Genomic DNA, 27,550 nt, shown 5'->3' on the forward strand with positions numbered 1-27,550 from the left:
AGCCATTGGCACTGAGAGACAGACTGAGGCAGAGCAGGCAGAAGAGTCTGCAGTAGCAGGATCCAAGGTGGGAGAGGACCGAGGACTCCATTCTAAGCCTTCTGCCCCACACTTTGAAGCCAGGTGTCAAACCCCCAATGACCTCCCAGTAAACCTGTCTGTGATCATGAGAGGCCTTCCATTCCTACATCTTTCTTTCATATGTACCCTAACGCTCCCATGGCAACCATCCTTTGCTTCCTTGGCTACCTTATTCATTTTATGTAGGTGTTGAAGGGATTGAAAAGGAGCTACTCTGGCCTCCACACCCTCATTCTCTTACTGAATTCGTTACTGATAGACAGTAAAGCTAGGAGTGATTTCTGTGGATATGAATTTTGTATCTGGTTTGCCCAAAGTGCTTATGAGATGTAAGAGATTTCTGCTGGTCTTTGGGGTCTTTCCTTGATGAGTTTTTCTTTCGAGCGGCTACTTTTCTCATCCATTTGGACAACTTTACCCTCTAGGTTCTGGGTTGAACGTGTCTGCTCTTAGCCCTTTGACCGTTTTTACCAGGTACGTTGGAAATCTTCATCTGGGGTTTTACTTATTTCTGTACCTTTGAGCTCAGTAGCTGAGTTATGATGTTGGAAGAGTTATGTCTGGCTCTCATATATCTCTTGCCTTCCTGTGCTGGGGTTTGTTTCTCTGTACGTTTGGTTATCTCTTCTTGGTTAAGCAATCTTCTTTCCAAGTAGCCTGACCTTGACATCTCAGTTCTAGATAGCACTCAGCAAGGGGCTACAAACTACTACAGCATCAGCGCCTTCATACCATCTATTCAAGATAAAGAAATACATTTAAAGGTTTATACACTTCTGCTGGTGTCTAGCCTGTCTGCTCTGGACAACTGCCACTCCGAGCCTTTTCCTGGGACTTTGACAACATAGTATTTCTCTCCTTTACTGAACCTTCTCTGAGAAGGTCACTGTCTCACGAAAACTCTGGACCTGAGGTTTGTGGAGGATGTGGGCTTGTCCGGAGGGTAGAACTGTCTAAGGTTTCCCTTTTGGAAGCAACTTCTGTTTTCCTCCCACAAGCCAGGGACAGGCAAACCCACCATTGTATCTTCACCCTCTTGCCTAGCGTTTAGTTCTTTCTCCCATCTCTGTCTTTAGAATGAAACCCTTTTTTTGCTTACCGTCCCCTAGTCCGCCATCTTAGCCAGGAAGTTGATAAACGAGGTGAGGATTCCTGCCCATTTTCTCAGTGTCCAGAGCATGAAAACTATGCTATGTCTTCATGGCTCTTGTTAGATCATTGCTGTGGTGACCAGAGGCTTGTGCCCATGTACAAAGCCACCCTGTACCGCCTCATATGGTAGGAGCTGGCCTAGATACATCCCTGATGCCTCCACACAGAGAGATCCATTTCCCTTTGAGTCTGAAAAATACCAGCAAAGAGGAAATTCTTATTTGCATTAAAGTTAAATCAAGGTGTAGCTAAATTAGTTCCAGAATGAAGGCTTATAACAATTGTATTTAAATAATTTGGAGGTCCAATTATAATGGGGTTGGGACAGAAAGCTTGAAGAGTCTGGATAGGCAGAGTGTGATATAAAGAAGCAACTAAACTCTTGAGTAAAGAAAGAAATGTCCTCCCATGTGCTTCTAGGGCAAAGTGTCTTCCTTTTCTCTACAGCCATTTGAGAACCACTGACCCTCTGGTAAAAGAGGCCAGCCATGAGCATCTCCCAGAGAAATGCCTCCTTCCTCCTTTCTTATTTGGCGACTTACTTCTTTGTCAAGTAGCTTAGTCATAACTGAGAAAGAACCAGGATGCACACTTTTCCTGTCTGCAAACCTCCCCTGCCACTTCCCAACAGAGCCCGTGCCCCACCCCACCCTCCAGAGAGGACCCCAGCTTGGACAGGATTTCCCACCATCATACTGTCTGGCCTCCTCCCTCTTCCTGCTATACAGGAATGCAGAGGCCAAGGTCTGGCCCTCTCTGGGATCTGTGGCAGCATCTATTGCTGTTGAACATAGTTGGGTGTGTTTAACCACATCTGGACACCAACACATAAAGAGAGTATTTTTAGCCAACACCGAGACAGGCCTGCTCCAGCCCTGGCTTCTGTTGGTTTCCTTCTGCTCTTCTGTTGATCCATCATGGTCTCCTTCTGCCACAGTGGCCATGAGCCTTCACATCCTACCTATCTCACCATACAAGCTGGTCAGTCCCATTGGACCTGGGCCCAGAGAGACCCCAGCACCCCAGTGCCCTTTGCCCTCCTTGGCTCTTCTGTCCTTCCCTTTTGTGGGTGCTGAGTTCTCCAACAACAGCACTTTGTTATCTGCATCTCACCTGATTGGAATTTACCATTCTAGAAATGAATGAGCTGTTTCACTCTAGAAGGGGAAGGAAGCGGGATTACTCATGCTGGCTCTTGGCGTTGGGTTTTTGTTTCTTGCTGTTTTTTTGGTGGTTTTTTTTTTTAACCTTTTCTTTTTGAATCCAAAAATTCCTGACTGAGGAAGACTAGCAATTAAGGATAGAGTTGTGTCTCCCTTGGTTCTGTGGGCCTGTTGTTCTAGCTACTTGAGGGGCTGAGGCAGGAGGAGCACAAGTGGAAGGTTTGCCTGAGCGACAGAGTGAAATCAGTTGCCAGCCTGGATGATCTGGTAGATCCTGCCTCAAAATACAAATGCAAGAAGCAGACTAGAGCTGTAGGTCAGTGGTGCAGCACTTGCCTAGCAAGCAGGAGAGCCTGGGTTCCATGCCAGGCACTGGAAACAAACAAACAAACAGTCCCGTAAGAATAAGGTATAGTCTTGCCAGAAAGTTCTGGAATAAGGAACAACTGGACTACAGTGATATTTGAAACAGCTGTGGTTTGAGTCTCTTGAGCCAAGTCTGACCTTTGGGCTATCCATCCCCTATGAAAACAAGGGAGCAAAGCAGGTCAAAGTCTGTTTCCTTAACAGAGGAGAGACAGACAGACAGACCAACCAATTTAAAATTGCCTTTTTGAGCTGGGTGGTGGTGCATACCTTTAATCCCAGCACCCAGGAAGCAGAGGCAGGCAGATCTTCATGAGTTCCAGGGCAGCCTGTGCTACACACAGAAAAGAAAACCCTGTCCAAAAAAATGCCTTTTCATGGGCACTTCAAGGAGGCCTGATGTCTAAGGTTCTCCCTCCTCAGTTCTGCTGTGGGGCAGACAATATCCCTGTCTTCTAGTCAAGGCTGCATCCTCCTTAGGTTTACCTTGAATCTCTAAGAATAAAGACAAAAGGAGGTGTCTGATCTCTCACCCTTTTAGAGTCTTGTTCCCATATACATGTCATGAGTTAAAAGACATGTAACTCTTATAATGCCATCTACACATCTCAGACAGACAGACAGACAAACAGACATGATGTTCACCTGAAAGTGACCCTGCCTCAGGACTCCTGTTCTCTCTCTCTCTCTCTCTCTCTCTCTCTCTCTCTTTCTCTCTCTCTCTCTCTCTCTCTCTCGTGTGTGTGTGTGGTTTTCATAGACTCTTCTTTCTAAAACCATGGTAAAACATACAACATAAAATTACCACCTTGGTCTCTGCAGTGAAAATCTTGGGGTTTTAAAGAACAGCAGTCATGACACCGTGAGGAGAAATATCTCCTGCACAGAGCAGACAGCTCGAGAGATACTGCTTTTGGTCCCTGCTACCTATGATGGGAGCTGAGTAGACGGGAGGAGGAAGAATCAATCCGAGGGAAAGAGCCTTCTGGCCTCCCATGCGAAGGCATGGGGCTTGGGGACTGTGTGTAGGCAGGAGCAAACAGAAAAGCCCAGGGCCCTGTCCCCAGTCAGTCTCTGGTGCAGTGGTGAGGGCCTGACTCGGAAGGAACCAGAGGGAAAGAAAGGGCAAGATGCATCCTGGGCCGAACTCAAGTGACTGGGCCTTTTTGCTCAGAATCACAGTGCTAATCTGTGTGCTGAGTGCCAAAGGCACGTCCATCAAAACTGTGCACTCACAGTCAGCCAGGGACATTCTTCTCCACTGGTTCTACTTGGTTTGAATTGCCGTATTTAAAACTACTGGGGTAGGCAGACATTGGCTTATCTGCAGAGTCAAGCTAATGTAAAATATGCTTCCACTGCAAGACAGTGTGCCAAAGTATTTCCATTTCATGCCCTGCATTTTTTTCCTTGAGCTGCAGACCCAGAGGGGATCGGGCATGTGGCCAGTGAGCACATTGGGCTGAGGGAGCTCTGTCCTCGGGGTCACAGAGGCCCAAAAGCCACCTTGGTGCTTCTGGAAATTCAGCCTTATGTTCATTGTGGGTGAAAATGTGGAAAGTGGAGGCTGGCAAGATGGCTGAGCTGTAAAGTTCTTGCCATACAAGCATGAGGCCTTGAATTCAAACCCCAGAACCCCATGAAAAAGTCGACAAAGGTGGTTGTATCCCTGCATTCCCAGTGCATGGGAAGTGGAGATGGGCAGACTTCGGGGGTTCGCTGGCTAGCCAGTTGAGCTGAATATGTGAGCTGTGAGATCAGGGAAATTCCTTGTTTCAGAAAATGTGGCGGAAAACAATTGAGAAAGCAACCTGAGGTCTACATCTGTCCTACACACACAGATACACACACACACACACAGAAACACACAGACACACACACAGATACTCATAGACACACACACATAGAGAGAGACACACAGACATACAGACACATAGACACACACACAGACACACACTCACACACAGACACTCACACACATATACACAGATACATACATAAACACATAGACACACATATACATACACACACAGACACACACAAATACACACATAGTCACATATAAACACACATACAAACATACACATACACAAACATAAACACATACAGACATACATACACACTCACACTCAAACACATACACAGTCACTCACAAACACACACTCACTGAGGACCAGTGTCCCAATCACATCCAATATGGACCACCAGACTCACTCCTTCTGAGACCCATCCACCAAGTGGTGTGGACAAGGGAGCTTACCCAAAAAGGCACTTTGTCCCATTCAGTGTGGTCTCTGACAAAACTGTCTGAGCCCAGAGGAGCCATGATTCCTTCCCTGAATACATAAAATACCAAACTAGAAACAGTCCCACCCCTAGTTGGAGGTCAGAAATGAGGACAGGAACAAGCACACGGTTCCAATTCCCCCTTCACATCCCAGTCCTGGGTCAGCCTGCAGCCCTGGACTTTGCCTTTCCGACTCTGATAGGGACCCTGCAAGGGGCCCTTGCTACCTTGGGGACCTCGGTCTGCCTGGGACTGCTGTCTGGGCACCAGTAGCATCTACATCTTAATCCTGGCAGCTTGCACACCTACAGGCAAGCGTTCGGAGATGGCAGTGAGGAGGGTTGCTTTCTTTTGCTTACCTGTGAGAAGGCAAAGGAATTCTTGTTTTGCAAAACTCTCATCTTTGTACATGAGGGCCTGAACCCTGAGGGTTCAGGTCACACGTGTGATCCTGAGCTTCAGTGAAGACTATAAAAGGGGACAATATGATCTATGGCTTCTAATCCCCATAAAAATGAGCTTTCCTTACACAGCCAACATTAATTACAACCTTAACAAAGTTGAGGCTGAAAGTATTAAGGTGAACCTGAGCTCGACCATCCTTGAACAAGCATTCAGAGTGGATTATGGGAATCAGAAAGCTACAGCAGGCTTCAGGAGTGTTCCTGGAAGTTCAGAGTGGCTGGAAGCTCCTTTGAAGTCAGCGTGACAACTGTTCCTTCCCACCAGACCGCCTCCACCGCTCTCTTCAGGCTTTTGATTATTATTTCCGGTCCCAGTGGTCAGTCCTGTGCATTGGTCTCTAGTTGAACGTCTGTCCAGTGTCAATAAAATTTCATGTAATTCCCTGCAAAATCCCAGCCATGTCTTAAAGACTGAAATGCTATGCAATTACAGATGAAGTTCCGTGATGTTTTTCGTAAGCATCTCCTGGTGAAATCACACTGGAAGTCACCTGGTGAAGGCAGGATGGGTGATAGGAACATAGCAAGACCTCAGTACTTCCTCACACAGACATCTCATTGGCTGTGTGTCTGTACCCACAATGCTCTGGACCCTCCCCTCCTGTCGCCTCTGCCTCTCCATCAGACTTCAGGACTTATTCAATGTCTTCTCCCAAGAAAGGAGAGCCAGCTCTTCCATAACGCAAGTGTCCTGTCTTGGAACCTCTTTCTACAAGATGCACCTGCCCACTGCAGTGTCACCCTCTGCATCCAGGTCACATGGGTCAAATCAAGCTCCATTTGTCACAGCTGTAACCTTTCATGTCTTAAGCCTTTGTCCTCCTCTGTGAGAGAACTTTAGAATCTGCCCAGTGCATGTGGCCAAAAGGATTCCATTCAGTAATGTAGGGGAAGCCCTTAACGGGGCCTGGTGTAGAATAACCACCTCCCAAAGGCTCTGGTTACCACACTTCCTGTCCATCCCCCCTGCCTTTGGACCTCAGAGCGTGCCTCCTCCAGGAATAGTAATTCCAAGAGCTTTCCAGTCCGGGAGTATACCGCTCCTTCCATCTCTTACCCCAGCCCTGTAAAGCCCAGGCAGCTAGCTCACATCTCTATTCTAATCTGCTCAGCAGCAGAGGAAAGCACTTAGCTTGGCTGCTGAGCTGCTGTCAGAAGATTGGGTAAAACCTCATCTCCAACTAAAGGGCCCGTGGCTGTGGCTGTGGCTGTGGCTGTGGCTGTGGCTGTGGCTGTGGCTGTGGCTGTGGCTGTGGCTGTGGCTGTGGCTGTGGCTGTGGCTGTGGCTGTGGCTGTGGCTGGCTCTGTTTAAAGTATCTGCCTAAGGTTCAGGAATGCCTTTCCACACATACCACAAAGCTGGGGCTGGGTGCACTGGCCTCCACTATCCCCTGACCTCAGTTCTCATGCACCCCTAGAGAGCACACACCACAGTTGCCCTGGTCTTCTCTCATTGACCAGGCAGAACCAGGCTACCTTCCAGCCAGGATTCCTGGTATCAAGCCTCAACATTGTCACCTCCTTGAGACAGATTCACATCGAAGCCTCAGCCTGTTCTCTCAAAGGCTAGGGTGTGACCCACTCGCTCCCACACTCCCAGCTGGCTTTTCTGAGTTTGTCTCCCCACAGTGGAGAGGTCAAGGGGGTGTTGGAATGAAAAACAAAGAAATCCAGTTTGGCTTGTGTTGTTTTAAGAGAGGAATTTATTCTGTGGGTGTCAGTGAAGCGTTAAAACCCCCCAGCTCCCTACAGAGGCCTCCTGCTGTGACCCACACCCCAAGAATTCTGTTCCTGTGATCAGTTACAGCTGGGCCTTGAGTGGCGTCTCAGCTCTGGCCTGTTGCCTTTCAAACCGAATTGTCAAGGTAAACATCTTCATAGATCCTCAGCCACGTGGACAACATGATTAGGAAGATCAGAAAAGTCAGACTAGGAACGTCTGTGCTCCTGAGGTTTGGCTTTACCAGAGAGCTATGTTAGCAAGAACCAAGACCTCACTAGCACACACTCCACTGCAGTGACCTGGGTTCAGGCAAACTTAGGGAAAAGGGAGTCATGAGCTGATCCTTGCTAGGCAAAGCTCATCAAAATATTGTGTTTATTTGTTTTGTTGGGTTTTGAGACAGTATTTCTTGATGTAGCCCTGGCTATCCTAGAACTCACTCAGTAGACCAGGCTGGCCTTGAACTCGGAGATCTGCCTGCCTCTGCCTCTGCCTCCTCTGCCTCCTCTGCCTCCTCTGCCTCCTCTGCCTCCTCTGCCTCTGCCTCTGCCTCTGCCTCTGCCTCTGCCTCTGCCTCTGCCTCTGCCTCTGCCTCTGCCTCTGCCTCTGCCTCTGCCTCTGCCTCTGCCTCTGCCGAGATTAATGGCATGTATCACCATGCTCTGCCCATCTGAGTACTCTTAACCTGCTTAGGGAAGCCTCTCCTCAGAGTCCTGCAAAGCAGGCATCAGGCACTGTTATTAACTAGCTTGGTCCATTCGATTGGCGCATCCCAAAGAGTCTGACTGAACACCATTATGTCTTAGCTAGTGATGAGTTGCCAAAATCAGTGGTAGAGTCTAGAGTGCCTGGAATCTACCGGGGGAGTTGGGAAAGCTGCATCTCAGTGCCGAAAATCCCAGTGAGGAGCTGGAGGTCTTGGGTGAGTCATAGAGCACCTGCTTACTGTACATAAGGCACAGGGTTCCATACTCTCAATACAGCAAGAGAACAATACCTTCTCCTAACACACACACACACACACACACACACACACACACACACACACCATAAAATTTTATTCCTCCTTTCAGAGTTCTTCAGGCCATATTTTTGGCTGTTTGGGGAGTTTTTTGTTTTGTTTTGTTTTTTCTATTCCTTCCATAGATAAACTAGTGAATTATTTTAACCTAGCTTCATGTTGAAGAGGCACGAGCCCATGCAGGTCTCATCTGCCTCCCTACGGTAAATATAAATCTGTCTCTGTAGACCTCTTGCTATTATTTCCTGCCTGGCTTTTATGAAATGCGGGACTAAAACCCCGGGATTTCACAAGCATCAATGCCATTGTCTTGGTTATCTCAGTAGCTCATCTGCATGTTTGCTTTCATGAGCATGAAATACCTAGGACACAAGGAAGTTCCCTGCGAAGAGGCCTTTACAGGTATAACATGCTAGGGCCAAATCAGCAAACCCATCTTTTCTTAAAGTTGGGAACTAGAATGCTAGAGCACACACCAGATCCTGGAAGAACAGAGACTCCATGCCCCTGGTCCATGTTAGCTTGATAAATGAATGTTCTCATGTAATCCTTCCAATTAAATAATTTTCTATGTTAGATCATTTGGGGAAAAATTACATGATTCACTGTCTCTAAAGGCTTGTTTTGGAAGCCATGAGCAGGACACTCCCCAGCCAAAACTCATAGACTTGGGTAGAACTAATCTATGTTATGAGCTTCATGAGGTCCCCAGATTGTGGCTATAAATAAATAAATAAATAAATAATAGTATTCTTTTATTTCAGTGCAATGTGTTCACTGTTCATAACCAGCTCAAAAATAAAGGAAATACCCAGTCACTACAAAAACAGAGATAAATTGAATGGAGAAGTTCAGACTGTTGGACAAATTACTTATGTCTTTAATCCCTGGAGTATTAAATATTTTAGCTGCAAATGCTTTCAAAGATAGATTAGTTTCCTCTGAGGTCAGACAGGACCACAGCTCCTCTTGTAGTCTAAATATGAAAACTTCCCCCATGTCCACCATTACCCTGAATCATCACTGGTATATTATGCATATACTAATGTGTATTAATATGCGATGAGACTTGAGGCTGGAGCAACATCCTTTCTACAGGGAAGACTAGACAGGAACATTGGCTGTGCCTTGTGCGTCTCACTTCCGAAGAGCAAGTGCTGAGCTATGCTCCTCCTTTGCTTGAAGTGTTTATCCCAAGCAGATCATATGTGTGTCACTCATCTCAGTATGAGGTGCTTTTGTGGGTCCCATTGGATGTTTTCAGTCATGGCCATGAAGAAACAGAGGAATGTATGTCCTATGGTCCTAATAGGAAGGGAAAGACGGCCATTAACATCTCAGCACACTCAGCAGAATGCTACTCCATAGCCAGTGAAGGAAAATATAGAACTGTGAAGCCACCTTGTCATCTTTTTGATTGTGTGCATGTGTTCTTGTGTTTGTGTGTGCGTGCATACATGTTTGTGTGTGTGTGTGTGCCTGTCCATATGTATGTGCCTGTGTGTGCCTGTATGTATGTGTGTGTGCCTGTATGTGCATGTGTGTATGCCTGCATGTGTCTGTCTGTGTGCCTGTGCGTGTGCCCATAGCTCATTGTTGAATGTCTTCTTTTATTGCTCTTTACCTTATTTTTTGACCAGGGTCTCTCACTAGACTGGCTATCGAGTCTAGTGAGATGCATGGCAGGCATTTTGCTGACTGGACATCTATCTCCTCAGCCCCTTGTCATAAAATCAGGTGTGACAGATGTGACATACATACGGCTCGGAGTTGAGCGAAAGCTGGGTACTCTGTTTTTCACTCTTTCTGAAGTTTAGATGTGCTGGGCAGTTTTCTAATAAACGTGCTGGGTACAGAGCTTAACTGCTGAAGATTTAAGGCTTTCTGCTGCCCCTTGAACCAAGAGGAGGGTTTGATTTGATTTTGAAAGTCACTCTATAGCTGCATGACTTCACCCCAAGCAGGCTAAATAAATGAATTTTCAACACCATTAATGGACACTAGGCAGACAGCCGATGTGTCAGCGATTTGAAGGGGGTGAAGTGGCAGGGCAAGTGTGGAAAGATACTGTGCTTCCCGGACGCTTTCCTTGGATGGCTTCATTGTGTAGGTGTGTGGCGGGTCGGAATGAGCTGGGAGGTGGGGGGTGGGAGTGGGACACTGTCCAGAGCCCAAGTTCTTCCCAGCCAGAGTGTCAGTCTGATTGGGGCAAATCCCCCTGAAGTCTATTGAACCACCCAGCTGCTTGTCCCCAGTCATGAGACAGCTCAGAGAAGAAGGCAAAACCTCCTCAGGCCACTGTTTCTGAGAGCCACTGAAGTTCAAAGCCAAGTGTATGACTTTGTTTGTCCATCCACTTCTCCTTTCAGAGTCAGTGCTGCCCTCCTCTCACGCCACCTGGACTAGAGGCCTAGGTGACTTCCCAGGTGATTCCTCCATTTAAGAGGACTTGGCCTTCCCTATACTCATACAGCTTCACTGGGTAGCTTCCTTTCCAGCAGTTCTCTGCTGGCTTCCTACCAGTCCCGTTGTCGGGCTGCAGGTTTTGACCTAGTTTGGCTGACTGACTCTTCTCTAAATAGCTTGGTAATCAAGCTACAGGCCTGGTTAGGAACCTTCCCCGCCACATTCCTCTGGGTGTGTCTAACATCCTTCTGACCTCTGCCTGAAATCACTCCTGGAGAAATGCTGTTTAAATAAATTCTGCGCGTCCAGATTCTCCTGGGGTCAACTACGTCATTGTCTTTTCATGCAGGCTTGCTTTCTTCCTTTCTTTCTTTCTTTCTTTCTTTCTTTCTTTCTTTCTTTCTTTCTTCCTTCCTTCCTTCCTTCCTTCCTTCCTTCCTTCCTTTCTTCTTTCTTTCTATCTTTCTTTCTTTTGTTCTTTCTTTCTTTTAAATAAAGAAACTTACTAAAGTTGTTTTCTTCTAGAATAATCTCTGCCATTTCCAACTTAAGAGATGAGTTTGTACTGAGCCTAAAATATAGCAGTAAATACAGGACAATGCCAGGGCTCAGCAAAGAAGAAGCTGCTGGCATCAGGAAGCCAGGCGTGGTGGTTCACATTTGTAACATCCCCAACTCCAGGAGTCGCATCTTCTTTTTGGAGGCAAAAGGAGCACTATGCATGTGTGCAGGGGTAGATCAGGGTACCCCAGCCCTGCAATGCTCTTCTGCACCAATTTTTCCATTTTTTTTTTCGTCTCAGAGATTTCTATGTTGGAAAATGTTGGGAAGACATGAAGAGCCCTCTGTTTTCCTATTGATCATGGTGACCATGTAGTGACCAAATCCACCACAGGGAGATTGGCAGGGATCACATGCATGGCCACCTTGGTTCCCCCTTCCTCTTAGAAGGAGAATGTGCATATTGAGGTCAGAGGGCAATGTCCAAGAGTTGATTCTTCCCTTCCAACAGGTAGATCCAAGGATTCAAACGCAAGTCATTGGCGCCTTTACTGTTGAGCATCTTGCTGGCCCTAAGGCCTCCATTTTAATGTAGTTCAACGTAAGACTCTCTTTATGAAGTTACTGCTTTTCCCAAGTCTCCCTGATGGATTTTTACAACAGATTCTGTTGTGCTTTGTTTATATGAAATCGTGTATCTAAACATGATGCCGGCTTTAGTTCGTGCACTTTTCGTTTTTCTTGTCTTATTTCACTGGGCTACAACATCTTAGCCACATTAAGTCAGGGAGTACTTACCAACTGTTGTGGTTTGGTCTGTTGCTATATATTGTGATGCTAGATTCCTTAATGTAAAAATACCAGTTAAATTAAAAAAAAAAACGTACAGCCAATTCCTGGAGGGAAGAGAAGAAGGCAGGTTTTGAGTTACCTGGTTGGGGGTGGGGGTACAGAGAGAGGAATAAGGAGGAGGAAGAAGAGGAGGAAGAGGAGGACACAGAGAGGAGGAGGCCACCATGGAAGAGGTGAACCATGAGCAGATGGAGAAACAGGAGAAACAGCAAGTATTTGCGGTACACCACTGAGGAATCAGTCAGACCTGCATAAGAAAAGTAGATTAGAGGTTACCCCCCAATAATTGTCAAAGGAGTGTCATTCATTCACAAGCTAGACTTGGTTAAGATTAAATTGGCTGAGCTACATCAGCCCCTGGCGTGTTACATGAGCTTTGCTAGTAGGCTTGGAGGTGAACATTGGAAATATTTTCTGAGCAGAGGTTATCTGGACTCTTTTCAACTAGAAAGTGGCGTGGGAAACTATTTTCTAAGTCTTCTTGTCTCTAACTCGATTACACAGAGATTCAAAGCCAGAGACACACACGAAGGACGTGTTGACACCGACACAAACCAATGTTTCATGCCTGCTCCTCTGAAGAACGTGACAGCTCCGTTCTCAGAACACTCTTGAACAGGGTATATTCTCCCTCCTCTTCTTGTTCTCCTCAACTTGGATGCCAGTTGTGCCTTCTGGTCTCCTCCAAAGCCAGCATGACTTACAGAAGGCAAGAGGTGTGCTCCCGAGACATGGATTTATGGAGTTTTTCATGTTAACTTTTCACTGTCTTTATCCCCGCTACAACTTTACTGACCTTGAAAGTTTAACTTGGAAAGGCCGCTGGAGAATCCTTCCAGTATTAACTGGTTTTCTGAGTGATTGATTTATGTCATATTTCTGATGTCAGCAGTAGTCTCAAGAGTGTTGCTGGCTTCTGAGAAACAGTGGTGCCCACTGCCAAGCTCAGCTGGAGGTCTTCATTACCCAAACACGGGGTGATATTTCTAGACGGTCTCTTCTGACGGTAGTCACAAAGGTCAGGGCTCCCAATGAATAAGAAGGGGGTGTGGGAGGCATTATAGCCTCCTGAGGTCTTGTGGTGCTTGCTTGTTTCTGGAATGTGTGGGTCACCCCTACTCTGACCTGGGAGGGCTCCTAACTATAGATGCCACTTGTGAGCCCGTCCCTGCCTTGCCTTGTTTTACCTTAACTGTCCTTGCCACTCACTAGGCACAAATGTGTTTCACAGAGCCAGCTTCTTATCAGTAAAACCAAAGATGCTTCCGATTTCCTAGAAGGCATCCTCTCCTCGGCTATTCTGGGACCTCAGGTCCATGCAAATCTTTCACATGTGTGCAGTGACTCTCAGCCCTGCTGAGCCTCTGCACCTGATTTTATGTCTCCTCCCACATCTCCAGTCCCTCCACAAGGGAGGCTTTGCGTAGCACCTTTCTTCTTCAAAGACTTCTTCACCAAAGTGCCAGACTAGTAAACATCCTTCTAACAGTAGCAAGTCCCTTTGAACCCCAAGGAGAGGTGGCCCACAGCCTGGGTGCTGTCTCACCCCACTACCCCACAGTACACAATCACTATGGGTCCTGGGCACTGTATGCTAGAAGCCTGGGTTGTGGCCTTCAACAGTCACACAACTGCTTCTCTACATAGTTCTTACTATAAATAATTACATTGTTCTGTTCTAAGATAAGGTCTTATCGGGAGGGAGGCCCTGAACTAAGTGCTTTAGGCATATGACCTTAAGTTACCTTTTCTGAGGCCACAGGAAGCAGGAACTCCATCCTCCTTCAACTGCCCAGGAAACCAGGCCCAGAAAGTTAAGTTAGTGGTACCAGGTACCACTCGCCAGGCCGCCTGACTCCATTGCTTCTCTGATAGTTGCACATATGATGACAGATCACAGAAGGAATTGTGTGCAGTGTGCAAAAATGCCTGAGCTCAGAGCCCTAGGGTAATATCTGAGACATAATGCAGCTAACCTCTATGGAGCTGGGCAGGACATTCTATGAGGTTGAGCTGCAGACGTGAAACCCCGAAGAGGGGCTGGGCTTTTGAAGTGCTTGCTGTTGTTGGCTTGTCAATCACAGCAGGCCTTGCTGTGCACATATCAGAAGGCGCTAGAGTTACATGCCAAAGATTGTGTCCTAGGTCCTTTCTTTTGGGGGACCCTCCCCAGTGGAGATCAACACATGGCACATGGAGGGCAGCTTCCATTCTCGAGTAGAGAAGACTCCCATTTCCTCTCTACCCACCATAGCATCCACGACATGCATTTGAGATGTGTGTCACCAAAGCAACCCCATTGCCAGGTAGATGTGTCATGTAGGAAGCCTGGACAGAACTGTCTTGCTGAGTATTGTAAGACTGATTGAGAACAATCACAAAGCAGCCACATGCCAGGCAGGCATCATTTGCAAGTGGTTGACTCATGAAAAGCATTGGTTGTAGGAAGATTGGCTGATGCTAAGAAGATAAGAATTGCGTAATTTATAAAGTGTTATGTCAGCTCTATAGAAAGACATACAGCTGGAAGGCCAGAGGCCAGTGGTCTGCTCGCATCAGATCAGCCCCACAGGGAGCAGCCCTCTGCCCATTTTCCAGATGCAAGCCACTAGAGTTCTCCTTGTGGCGCTGTTGAGTTCTCTCGTGCTGCGAGTATGGAGGGGTTCTTGGTTCTGCCCCACAGTGTCCACTCTGGTTTCTTCCCCTAGCTATTACCACAGCTTTGGCACATATCCCCCAGGAGGTGACATGTACCTTGAAGAAAAAGAAATCTAGGAAGGATTCTTTGTTTCTGTTTTTTTATATGATTTCACTGCGTGGTCTGGATTGGCTTTAAACGGTCATTCTCCTGCCTCAACCTCCCCTATGCCGAGTGTTGAGACATTATTAAATACACCTTTCTTCTGGGAGATTTAAAGTACATTTAAATGGTTGGTAGGTACCATCTCCTGTCTTTACAATGTGTGCGGGACGTAAGGAAGAGAGGTAGCTTTGGCAAGCAAAGTTCAAAGGTTGCCATGGAAGCCTAACAGGCTGCCCACTGATGTTGACTCCGCATTTTTCCGGTGCCAATAGGACTCGCACTCTTGCCCCCAGATGGCCCCTGGGGTGCTTCTCCTTCCTTTCAGCCTACAGCTGCTTACATGTTCCCAGACAGTTTGGGATTTTTTTTTTTTTTTTTTTTTTTACTTTTATCCTCCAGGCCATTCTGAATTATTTTCTCCGCTATTCTGGAACACTGATGCTGAGAATTAAGAGCTGACCATTTCCTCTTTTCCTGGAAAATACTCGAATGGCTCTCTGATAATACATTGGGTTGTGTGTCTCAGGCAATGCCAGCCCTTCATGAACATGCAGGGAGCTATAACGATGCCTTAGTCGGGGGGCGAGCATAACAGTGCTATTCATGCGAACCGATGAATTAAAAAAGTGGGAGATGAATATGAAAAGGATGTTGAATAAGCAAGTTTTTATGGGGGCCTCAGAACAGATTGCAGTTTGGAGATTAGCCTGGGAGCCTGGCACAGTGGCCATCCTCATCAGAGCTGCTGGTGCCAGCTTGGGCTGGCTTCTCCTGCCTTTGTTTCTGACCCCAGTGACAACCAGCCAAGTCAGCTTGATTATACCACTGAATATGATGTCACACCAACAAGGAAATGTGCAGCTGTTACATGTCCTGGAGAAGATGGGTCTTCCTCTATCTGCACTCCAGGTTCTGAGAGGAACTCAAGCAATGGGGTGTCCTGCTGAGAGCTCAGGGCCTACCCCAAAACTGCCTGGTTCTGGGACCTCAGCTTCTCAGCACCAGTGCTATCTGGAGCCTTGAGCAGAGGAGGATTCTTTTCTTCTATAAATGGACAACTGCAGGATTTCCTACCCAGTGGTGGCATTGGCCTCTGTGTACTTCCCTGCCATCCCCTGCTGGCTCCTCGGCCAGTTACAACAGAGGTTCCAGCATGCACCTGTGAGCAGTGGTCATGTGTGGATAGTTCAGGGAGGCCCTGCAGTGTGTTCTCTGGGGACACAAGATGTCCCCATCAGTCTTCAGAGCGGCTTAGTAAAGCATTCATCTACCAAAGATGGAACATTGGGCCTGGGGCTCAGTATGAGAGCACACACCAAAGACAAGCAGGTCCTAAGTCCATTTGCAGCATCAGTACTTGATTGATGTTCTGGATATTAAATGTGACCACCAAAGGAGATGCTTCTAAAACAAGCATCATGATGGCAGCAAGGCCTTGGAGTTACTGCTCTTTTGAGGCTCAAGAACTACACAGAAACTCTTCCAAATGAGCCATCTACCACTGTGTGAGTGTTTGCTACTAAGTTATCCTGAATTCATTTTTAAACAAAAGCTGGGCCCTTACTGAGGAAGCTTTACACGTGTTTTATATTCTCTAAACATGTGCATAGTTGGCTCAGATACTCAGACACACAAAAATCTCCCACCAACTTGAGTAAAGGAGTATTCAACTAAGCCATTCAGAGGGCTTGTCCACCTTAAAGTGCACAAAGAGCAAAATGCCTTCGGAAACCAGTGACGAGAAGAGAGTGGGTAAAATAAAACTGATTCCCCAAAGCATGCTGGGGCTGCGGGAGCCACTGAGCCCAGAGGTTCTGTCAGCACCAGACGGGAACCGGTGTGAGTCCAGCCAGTCAGCACATGCTAGAAACTGGCCTCTGGCGGAGCTGAAATGGGCACCTCAGAGGTCCTGTGTGTGAGACTGAGAGTATGCAGTCCCTCCTGCGGCTGAGGAAGGAGTGTGTATTGGTTCCTTTTGTGCCGCCAACCACAGCACCTGACCGCAACAGCTCAAAGGCAGAAAGATGGATTTTCAGTCCATCTTTCTGTTTCAGTCTCTCGGGGTAGGGAAGACGTGGCCCAGATCAGGTCACAGCACCCAGGGGATGTGAGGGGATTTACTCGTAGTGAACAGGATGCAAAGCAGGAGAAAACCCAGGCACAGGAGAAACCTTCCAAGACCTGTTCTTAGCGACCTGCTTTCCCCACCAAGGGCCCTAAAGGTTTTGAAGCCTCCCAAAATGCTGCCACCAGATAGGGACCAAGCAGACAACACGTGAGCCTGCGAGGGACTTCTCATACTCAAGCCACAACACCTGGCTTCCATGATTTGTGGGCCTCAGTTTTGCAAGGGCACCTGGTTTTCTGTGCCCTGAAGACATGAGCTCCTCTGTCTCCATCCTATTCCGGCCTCCCCGGCCCCAGCTCCTGGCTGCTGGCCTCAAGCACATGCTGAACAAGAGGCCAGGGTTTTGTTTGGGGCTTTGTTCTGGTCTTGAAACTACAGGGCAGTTTCTAGGAGAGTTGTGTGACCCATGAAAGTAGAAGTGGTACACTGAAGAGAAATTGGCAGCCAGTGGTTGGCAGATCTAGACCTGCCTCTGCTTCTGTGGGCCAGGCTATCGGCGGCAGCCATTAATACTCATTAATAGATGAGGGGATGCCTAGCAACATCTCTTCAGGGTACCGCCTGGCAGAGATGAGCCTGAGATGGAGCTCAGAGGAAGTTAAGCTATTTTTCTGAGTAGAAAAAGAGAAAATGGGGGTTGTTTTGTACACAGGAAACTACAGCTTACTTACAAGGACCAAAGCCAATCACTGGAAAGTGCTCATGGGAGGAGGGACAGCACGTCCTCACGGCAGTTAGTGAGTTTTCCAGATGGAGGGAGGGTCTTCTGGGTCTCAGAACCTTGGTCCTCAGTGTCTGTAGCATGCAGCCTTTCTGCATGTCGGAAGCCCTGCAGGGCTCACACATCTTTGCTGCTGCTGCCTCCTTCCCGTTTGACGGTCTAGATGGACGCTCAGTGGCCTCTGTCTCCACTGTTTGCCTTCCGCTGTCGGCCTAAGACCCAGATGATGAGAGAAAGAATGGCCCAAAATAGCTCTTCAGTAAGAAAGGGTGTCCAATCCCAGCACTCAGGAGGCTGAGGCAGGAGAATTACAACTGTGAGGAGAGTCTGGCTAGGCTATATAGTGAGAGTTTGTGTTGGCAGGGCACGGGTTGTTAGTCATCTCTTCCAGTTCTAAAAAATAAATCTTAAACTTGAGTGCTGGGGCCTGAACCACAGGGTTTAAACCAGTGTTTCTCAGCCTTCCTGATACTGCCACTCTTTAATACAGTTCCACACTTTGTGGTGACCAGCAACCATAAAATTATTTCCATTGTTACTTCATAACTGTAATTTTGCTACTGTTATGAATCATAATGTAAGTATCTATGTTTTCTGATGGTCTCAGGCAACCACTGTGAAAGGGCCATTCAACCCAAAGGTGCTGAGACCCATAGGTTGAGAACCATTGGTTTAGATGGAGCCTGACCCATAATGGCCTTTTATCAGGTTTGATGGAGTGAGAATTCAGGGAGGTACTGGAGCCTACAAATGCTGTCTTCTAGCCAAGCATAGGCTATCCGTAGCTATTCAGACACATTCCAGAGATTGAACAAGGACCAGGATGTGTTGGTGTATACCAGTGATGTGTTGGGTTTCTGATGAGATGTTTCTGTAGAGCACTAGTACTGTATATACTGATTCTCTTTGTCTTGGCCTATGGTGACACTTGGGTCCTGGGAGGGATAGGAGAGGCTGACTGTAAGACGTTCCCTTGACTTCAGAGTTTGCAAACCTCTGGTCCAGCAGCGACCAAATGTCACTGGCAATCCAGGCTATAGATACAACTCAGTGTGGCTGCATCTAAATTAGCAACCATCTGCAGGCTAGCTACTGTTTTCAAGGTTACCTCATTCTGAAGATGTAAAGAGAACAAGGAGAGGCCAGGGAGTCTTGAGGCCAGTAGGACTATAAAGAGCCAGGGTTACACACTGGGACTCCTCTAGAGAAAGGAGGAGTGGTATGGCCCTTGGTTCAACCTAACATCCTTCTACAACAAAGTGCTCTGGTTCTTTGTGTGGCGCCATCCTAAGGGCTCCTGACCAGCACCACCCCAGGAACCAGTCTAGTCCTTCAGGACAATTCTGCCAGAAGGTAGAGCCCTTCTGAGAGTCTCAAGATTCTTTGTCACAACTAGTTGGGAGAGAAACAAGAGAAGTTGAAGGTCTTGTGCGGAGGTGGGTGTGGGGGTCTCCCTGAAGCCTGGGCTGTTAAGTCACCTAAGCCCCTACCCCACCCCCGTATGTGCACGCACATCCTCTGACCTCCCTGATCCTCTGGTCTCCATGGGCTGTCTGCTGTGCGATCTCAGGGTCTCAGGGGCACTGCTGGCACAGACTTCAAAGGGCATTGGTCTTTCATCTGCCTAGGGTGCTTGGGGGTTGCTACTGACCAAAGGAAGATTGTCCATTAAGGGAAAGACCTTAGCATATGTGCAGGGGTCACGGCAGGCTCCCTCAGCCTGGACATTTATGGCATGTGAGGGAGCCACTGTTCCTGGCAGTAGCTTCCTCCCTGGGTGGGGATTTGGGTGAAAGGAAGCACTGAGTCATGACAAGGTCAAGGTTAGGAAGGAGGCAGGCGGGACCTGCTCCGTGCAGGGAACAGTGATGTCACTGCCTACAAGGCAGAGCCCGGTGCAGCCACAGACTCACAGGTCAGCCGTGAGGAGAATCCCTCAGACACAGCCAACTGACTCTCCCTACTCTGCACCCTCCACACCCACTCCCCTAAAAGCACTGTGTCCTCTGCTTGTGACACGGTATCGCCTAATCCAGAAGTCTCTGTGTTGGGCTTCCTGGCCAGAAAGTGACAGGATCCAAGCCCAAAGACTCAGTGTGTCAGACCTTGCATAAACAAGCCATACCTGCATGTAGAAGGAACTGGACATGTGACCGACATTGGTTAAGCAAGAAATTCATTCAGATAATGCAAAGAAGCAAGTGCAGCTCAGATCAGAGTCACCCTCTCCCCTGTGTTGGTGTCGTCTGTCTGCCTCTCCAGCCTCCCCTGCAGCTTGTCCTGTGTGGTTGAGTGTCCGTGGTTCTGACTGACTGAATACTGCCACTGGGACAGTGCTAGGGACGTATGTGCTTTTAGCTCCCTGGCTCGATGGCATTAAGAATGCTGTGGAGAAGACACTGGGGCTGGGGACAACATTGGTGGCACTTGCCAATGGGAAAGCAAGAATCCAGGTTGGAAGAGTCGGTACCCTAATGGTAGGGCACTCTGCTGGCAGGCACAAGACCCTGGGTTCAAAAATTCACCAGCCCAAACTGCTCTGTGAGAACCCTTCCTCAGTCTGGAGGTGTTTAAACTTTATCAGTTTCCTCTTGCTCCCAGGTCTGAGGCTGCCAGGGGTGACATTTCCTGGCTTTTGTGGAACTGTGATATAGACTCTGTTTTGAAAGGACAGGAACATAATAAAAACGGATATGAAAGAAGGGCCAGATGACATCACTTAGAATATTTGAGGAAGTCCCTCTTGGGTGTTTACAGACCCAATATATTAGTTGTTTGTGCTTGATAAGGGTACTTTTGATACGTACAGAGAATTACTCAGTATAAATGAATTTTGATCTTGGGCTCATAGCAACACCTAGAAAATAGAGGTCTTGGCTTAGGTCCCAAAAGACCCTGGCTTGTAAGTTGACCTTAGTTAGGGACAAGGTTCAGCAGTTAAGTTGCCCAAACCATGCCTAATCCAGATTCCTTTCTTAAAGAAACAACAAACCAAGGGACCTATTTATTAGAGATAAATCAACAAGCTGAGTGTTTCTCCAAATCTCAATCCAGAGACAAAAATAGTATGTGGAACTTAAGATGGAGATAGTGCCTTCCTCATGTTAATTTCATTAGCTGGTTATAGACTCATGCATGCTAGATGCAAGCCATTGGATGAAGACTTAAAACATCCTCCTGTCTTCATGAACAGTAGACTCTTGGTGGATGAAAATCTCACCTGCTGTGAGCTGCGGACAAGGGACAGTCTGACCCCGCCCCTCTGTGAGGGGCAGGGGATGGCCTGGCCCCGCCTCTCGGTGGGTAGGAATAAACGTGGAATGAACAAGCTTGAACAGAGAAGCCTCCAGCCTCAGCCCTCCCTGACCCCACACTCTCTTGGGTTCATCTCCTTTCAGTCTCCTCCCCTCAAGACACGATGACAGATTCTATGTGCCATGTAAATGAGGAAAGTGAAGGACAGGGTTTGTTTCTCGAAGGGCTATTGGGCAGTCATACATTCCTCCAAATGTGGCCTGATTCACAGCCAACTGCGTCCCTTGCCATGAGATGGACCAAATGGACACCCCAGGCAGGGCAAAGACCCCCAGAAGGCTGGAGGCCCAGGGGTCCCATCTATATGTTCCTCTTTGAGTATACAAGGCTGGAAATTCACCTGTGTGCATGGACTAGTTCAGTAGAGTAGACAGAAATAGCTCCTGACAGTTCACTGCCCTGGTGTAGAACTTCTCAACACAGGCTCATTCCTGAACATGTGTGCAGATGAACACTCAGAACAAGCCCCCCAGTGGATCAGCAGACAAAACTTGGTCTAAGCCAACCCAGGGCCAACTTGATACATTGGTTGATACTACAATCTAGGGATGCATCCAATGAGAATTTAAATAAGCCAAGCCTTCTGCAAGGGGTGTGGGGGCCAAGAGAATAGGACCCAAAGGGGACTGTTGGTGATCAGTGTCTGGAATCCCTGTCCTGTGAAAGGGAGACGGGACAATCACTGGGCCTCCCTAGATAAGTCCGTCGAGCAGAATTCATAAGGTCCAGTTTCAGGGAGAGACTCTGCCTCAAAACTTGAAGTAGAGAGCAATTGAGAAAGACATCAACCTCTGACCTCCGCGGGCACATGCACAGGCATGTGCACCTGCATGTGCATGTACTCACAAATGGTTAGTGGGGAGTCTGGTAGACAATTCACACAGAGGCAGTAGCACAATGCACACACTGGGTGTGTCTGATGGGCACTCTCCTCTCCTGGACCAAGCCCTGCTACAGTTCTGAGTAGAGACCACGGGCCTTCCAGCATAATGAGCAGACTGCTAAAGAGCATGAGGTCACAACGAAGGAATCCTAAGTCATCACTCATGTGTGAGGTCATACACATGCCCTTCCAAACACCACCAGGGCTGACAACCTCGGCTAAGCATACCCAGGAGAAAAGGCAGACGTTACATCCCAGAAGCCAGGCAAGCAGGTGTTTCCAACAGCTACAGCATGGTGTCAGAGTTCCACCAGTCCTGGGGCCCCTGTGGCATGGACAGAGCTTGCAAGATGAACTTGCGCATATCAAATACACAGCCTGCCCAGGCAGGGCCCCTACCATTCCTTACATGCCGATACAAACCAAGGCACTCCATGCCTGGACCAGCCTTCAGTGTGCAGAACAGAAATGTTATTGTATTGCTCGAAATGTTGCTCGGTCTCTCCCGTTCTGTTCCTCTCAGATCTTTCGTAAAATGTATGGCCAGAGGCTAGTGAACCAAGCTCATAGGTTAAGCATATTTCTCTGGGGGGTGGGGTGGGGAACAGTCTCAAGGACGGAAGACGGATCCACTTCTCGTTTATGAGCTATGTTAAATATTCGTTTCAGACCTATATGCCAACACCAACATTCACATTTTTATTCCTGGCCAGAGAACACCAAGAACTAACATGCCACGAAAATAATTAGAATTTAGTGTAGGCAGACTGTGAGGTGATGCCTGGATTCAGCGTTATCTTGATAGGCCGTGTCTCTCTGGCTGAACAGCACCTGTGCAGGATAGCATAAATATTTAAGAACATTTATTCTGGATATGATTTGTGGCACCCCTGAGGCATCTTCCACCTGTAATTACATCCACAGCCTCCGGGATGAAGGCTCTAAGTCCCTAATCAGTCTCAACACCGAGAACAGTATGTCTCAGGCTACAACATGACCACTGTCAACAGCTCACATAAGGAGACCTTAATGATGTCGGGCTCCTTCTCCACGCAGTGGGAATACCTTCCTAGGAAAGTGTGCTGGGAATTACATCCCGGGGTCAGCTTTATTGGAGTTTTGGCCTCTCTAACTCATCCTTGCTGAAGGACAGTTGGCAGATAGCTTGATGTCAACAGAAAGCTTTGGTTTGTGCGTGGTGTCTTCTGTCCAGCCTGGCCCACATGAAGGACGTTCACAGCAGCTGAAGGTGGAGGTGACCACGCAGGTGCACACAACACAGCAAGATGCCATGTCCAGCTGTCCTATCCCTGGCCTTGGGCAGCACAGCCACTCTTCGTGCTTGCTGCAGGCTCTTCCCAGGTTCTGGGCATGCTAACTTTCTTAGCTCTCAGTGCCAATCACCACCTTCCCGCCCCTGCTTACACTAGGTCTGTGATTTCCCTAACAAAGCACTATTTTTAACATATTGGGAGACTACCTTGTCTTTTAAGCTCCACTATTACTTTAATTGGGTTGCTTTTATTAGAGCCCTAGCTACAAAGTCCAAAGACATGGCATGTTCTGCCTGGCCCTGTTTTCTCATGGGCCTTGTTAGTTTGTTAGAATGGGAGTAGCCTTCGGATGCAGCCTTGTGGTGTGCTGTAGCAGATATCTCTATGCCTGAAATGGACGGGCGGAGACAAGAAGCGAAGCTGGTGTCGGTCTGATTTCCTTTTCCCCAGTGTTCTGAGTGAGTCTTGACTACACAGGGTGGTGGAGGGCAAAGGACATTCCAAGGCTGGGGAACAACATGTGCACGTTCCTTGGGGAAGATGCAAAGTCAGGGGTGTTCTTGTTAGGTGCCTTTTAAATCCTTGACATTCCATCATCGTGGGAAAATATTTTACAGAACACTCGGTTAGAGCTGAAAAGGCAAGGAGGCTTTTGAAAGTGGAAGGATAACAGAGACGAGGTGGTAGGTGATGGGAGAGAAAAGGGTTCTGTCCCAGAGACCAAGGAGAGTGGAGGGACCCAAGGGGATAGACATGCAGCTGACTCTGTCTTGTGAGCTGTATGTGAGGTGGCTCCAAACTAAAGGATTTCTATCAGAAGTACCCACTGGCCAGACATGGCAATAGGGAAATGGGAGGGGTGACAGTCTAAGAGATGAAGGGGACAAAAGGAGGTGGTTTTCAAAAATTGGTCCATGGACAGGCTCAGAAAAAATTTCTAGAGATCAGTAGAGTGTCTTCGAGTCATGGGTGTCTGACTGTGACATCCTGGCTGTGCAAGCATACAACAGTACGCCCAAGGTGCCTGCTGTATATGGAAGATTTCAAAATGGTACCAGCTGTGTGTCAAGATGAGCAAGAGGGGCTTTTAGGACCACTGGCATATCTGCTCCCCAAGATGTACTGAGGGACAACAGAAGGAACCCCATGCCAGCCCTGCTATGCTCCTGGAAACGCAGGTTTGGGAGCAAGGGGTTAAAGGAAGGTGTGCTGTGTCTTGCTTCCACGCAGATTAAAGGAAACATTCTTGCTTGATGAGCATTTTGAGCTCAGGCATAAGTCAGCTCTTGGAGGCAGGTAAGCAAGACCCTTGCTCAGATTGGAGTTTGCTTATAGATTCTCACATACACCCAAAGTGCAATGAAAATAATCTTGATTTGCCTTAGCAGGTGACCATGTTGCCATAGCAATTATAAAGAGCAGGTAGCAGAATGGGCTTTAGGAAGTTAGTCAGTAGGAATGAGAAAATCAAAGGAAGAGCTGGAGAGATGGTTCAGCAGTTAAGAGCACTTGCTGCTCTCACAAAGGATCTTGGTTCTGTTCCCAGCACCCACACTATGCAGCTTACAACCACAACATGTAGCCCCAGGAAGCATCTGACACCCCTGGCCTCTGTGGGCACCTACAGTCTCATACACATACCCCACACACAGACACACACACATAATCAAAATTGATAAAATAAATATTTTTAAAGTGAATCAGTGCCTGGCATCTTTAATCCCTGCATGTGGGAGACAATGGTAGGCAAATCTCTATGAGTTCAAGGCCAACCTGGTCTACATAATGAGTCCCTGTCTTAAAACAAAACCAAACAAAAAACAAGAAAACAAAGGCAACAGCATTCAGATTTTGGATGCCATGTGGGGCTGGAGAGATGGCTCAGCAATCAAGCATGCGTACTGTTCTTACAGAAAACCTGAGTTTAGTTCCCAACACCCATGATAGGCAGCTCACAACCACCTGGAACTCCAGCTCCAGGAAATCCTCTGGCCTCCATTAACACTTGCACTCACATGCACACACAAACACACACACACACACATGAATACACATAATCAAGGATAATAAAGATTAAGTCATAACAAAAAGGTATTAGTTGCTAGGGAAGGAAACCCGTGGACTGCAGACATTTTGTGCTGCAGACAGAACATCCCCTCACGCCATGACAGCTGTCACCTGCATTTCTGATGTTTTCCGTGGCTCCGTGCTGGCCCTTTGCCCCGTTCCACCCAGCTGACCACACCTGTTTGGTCACTGACTTTTGCCTCTTGACTCCTCCCCCACAGCCTCTCCCCAGGGCCGTTGCCTGGCTTTGCTAAGTTTCAACCTCTGGATGGGATGACTCAAGATGAGGAATCTCAAATCCCCACCCTGCACTTAAACCGCACAGCAAAGGAGCCCCAGCTCATCCTGGTAGTGACCCCGTTGCTCTCCGAAGCAAGGGGACCCGTGCTTCTGGATAGCAGGCTAGAGGTGGCTTGTCAAGCTTCTCCCTGCCCACAGCAGGAGGGCAGTGCGCCATCTTACCTGTTAAAGGGGAGACGCACTTGGGCTGGTTTTGCCTCCATTAGGGAAGCTCCTAAACAGGAAGCAGCCGAGGCCAGATGAGCATGCGTGACAGGAAATGCCACGTTCCCCTCTCCTCCATCTGCCCAAGGCCCACTTGTCTCCACCTGCAGTCCAGGCCCACCCACACCTGAGATCATCCTAGCCTTGGGCCAGGTGTTTTCTGAGGCAGTGTCTGGCTCATACCTCCTTGGCTGAAAGCTCAGCCTTCATTCCTACGTCTGCAGCCCCAGGCCCACAAGCTAGGCTGTCTGTCTGATGTTAATGACCCCAGACTTGGACAGCAAAGAGTCTCTAAGAAGCCATCAGTGCATCCTCAGCTCCTGTGGGATGTGGGCGACTGGCCTCAGTTTGGAGTTCAGCAGGGTTAGGGCGTTCTCCACCCACTGTCAGCAGCCCCTACCCACAGTCCCTGTCTGCCATTCCTCACATTCAAGCCCACCAGCCCACCTCAGGCCGTGATCAGCCATCATGGAATTAGTGGTGTAAGTCGGGAAGCGTTCTGGAAGGCTCCTTCAGCACCCTTTTCCCAGCACGGCTCTCATGTTGCCTTGTCAGAAGCAGATTGGGTCTAGAAAGCACCATCTTGGAATGCCTCGGTGGCTATGTAGCTAAAGCTTGCCTTAAACTCCTGACCCTCCTGCCTCTGCCTCCCAAAATGGGTGTCATTTCCCAAAACTCAGATGAGGCATACAAATGTGCTGCCGTGGGGACAGCAAGGAGGACACGTGCTCCACAGGTGCACACCTAGGACAATTCAAGAGCACCCTGCGGCCGTAACCATCATCCTGGAAGTTCTTTAGTGCTCCATCTTCCTGCCTCTCTTGTTCTACAGAACGGCCTGACCTCTCCCTTCTCTGTGAGACCACCCCACCCATCCATGAATGTGCAAGGTAACAGTGGCCATGCCACCTTCTGCCCAGTTATCGGTCGCCTAGGTGAGCAGATAGAGCACTCCTGCCCATCATCAGCCTTTCTGCCTAGCTGGCAACGGTCTCAGGATGCTCTAAAGTGGCTGCACTCGATTCGGGTGCCCTGGAGATGCTTTTAAACAAAGGCAGTGAGTTGGCTGGACCTCTGGGCCGCCCACTGTGTGCGCCACAGAGATTTGCGTTTCCTTTCCATATACCTTGTCTTGCTAATACCATGTTGGAATTATTTCCTTAATTTCTAAAGCTGCATGTGCGGAAATGGCTTATACTTCCTGTTTTGATAAACTAATAGAACTTTACAGGGAGCCTTGTTCCCAAGTTGGCTCTGTCCCCTTAGTCGGCCTGTTGCTGGATTAAAGAGATCTTTAGAACGCCCAGCTTGACTGGACTTGTGACAAAACAAAGACTTGTATAGATTACATTGCCTGAAAATAGGAAACATATTACCTTTGGCAGTAAGGCTTACCTCTCAAGTTGCTAGAATCCGTTATTCAAGACTCCTCTGCAGAGGAAGTTGGGGTTGGATGCTGGGGGCGATGTGTGGTGGGATCTCTGTAAGTTCCCTTCAAAGCTGCTCTTTTTGGCTGGAGGTGTACTGGCTTAAAAATACTTCCTTGGACAAGATGTTTCTTGGAACATGTGGAGGACAAAATATTCTTTGTTTTAGGACAGATGAGTTTTGTTCTTGGATCTTCATATAAATTTGAGTAATCATTACTTTTTTTAATGCACAAATCAAAAACAATAGCCTGTACTTTTTCCCCTTTCATGAACATATAGTGTGTCAGCTTTAAACGAGACTCACATCTGCAGGAACCTGGGTGCGTTTCTGTTGATTTACGCCGCCCTTACTGTACATGGTTGGTCTGCACAAGTAGCTAGAGAAATTGTCTTGAGGCCTTTAGATCAC

The 27,550-nt window shown here is 47.9% G+C and overlaps 1 protein-coding gene and 1 long non-coding RNA gene across 2 annotated transcripts in view; one reads left to right on the top strand and one right to left on the bottom strand.

Annotated features, from left to right (window-relative positions):
* Col4a2 (collagen, type IV, alpha 2) overlaps window positions 1-27,550 on the top strand; it is a 136,483-nt gene that overhangs the window by 8,207 nt on the left and 100,726 nt on the right. The window lies entirely within an intron of this gene.
* Gm46030 lies at window positions 752-19,095 on the bottom strand. The gene is made up of 3 exons (XR_003947510.1): window positions 17,619-19,095; window positions 1,181-1,422; window positions 752-816 (listed from the first exon to the last, which is right to left on the bottom strand). It is a non-coding gene; the product is annotated as a predicted gene, 46030 (long non-coding RNA).

This window comes from Mus musculus, chromosome 8 (genome assembly GCF_000001635.26).
Source record: "Mus musculus strain C57BL/6J chromosome 8, GRCm38.p6 C57BL/6J".
Taxonomy (NCBI): domain Eukaryota; kingdom Metazoa; phylum Chordata; class Mammalia; order Rodentia; family Muridae; genus Mus; species Mus musculus.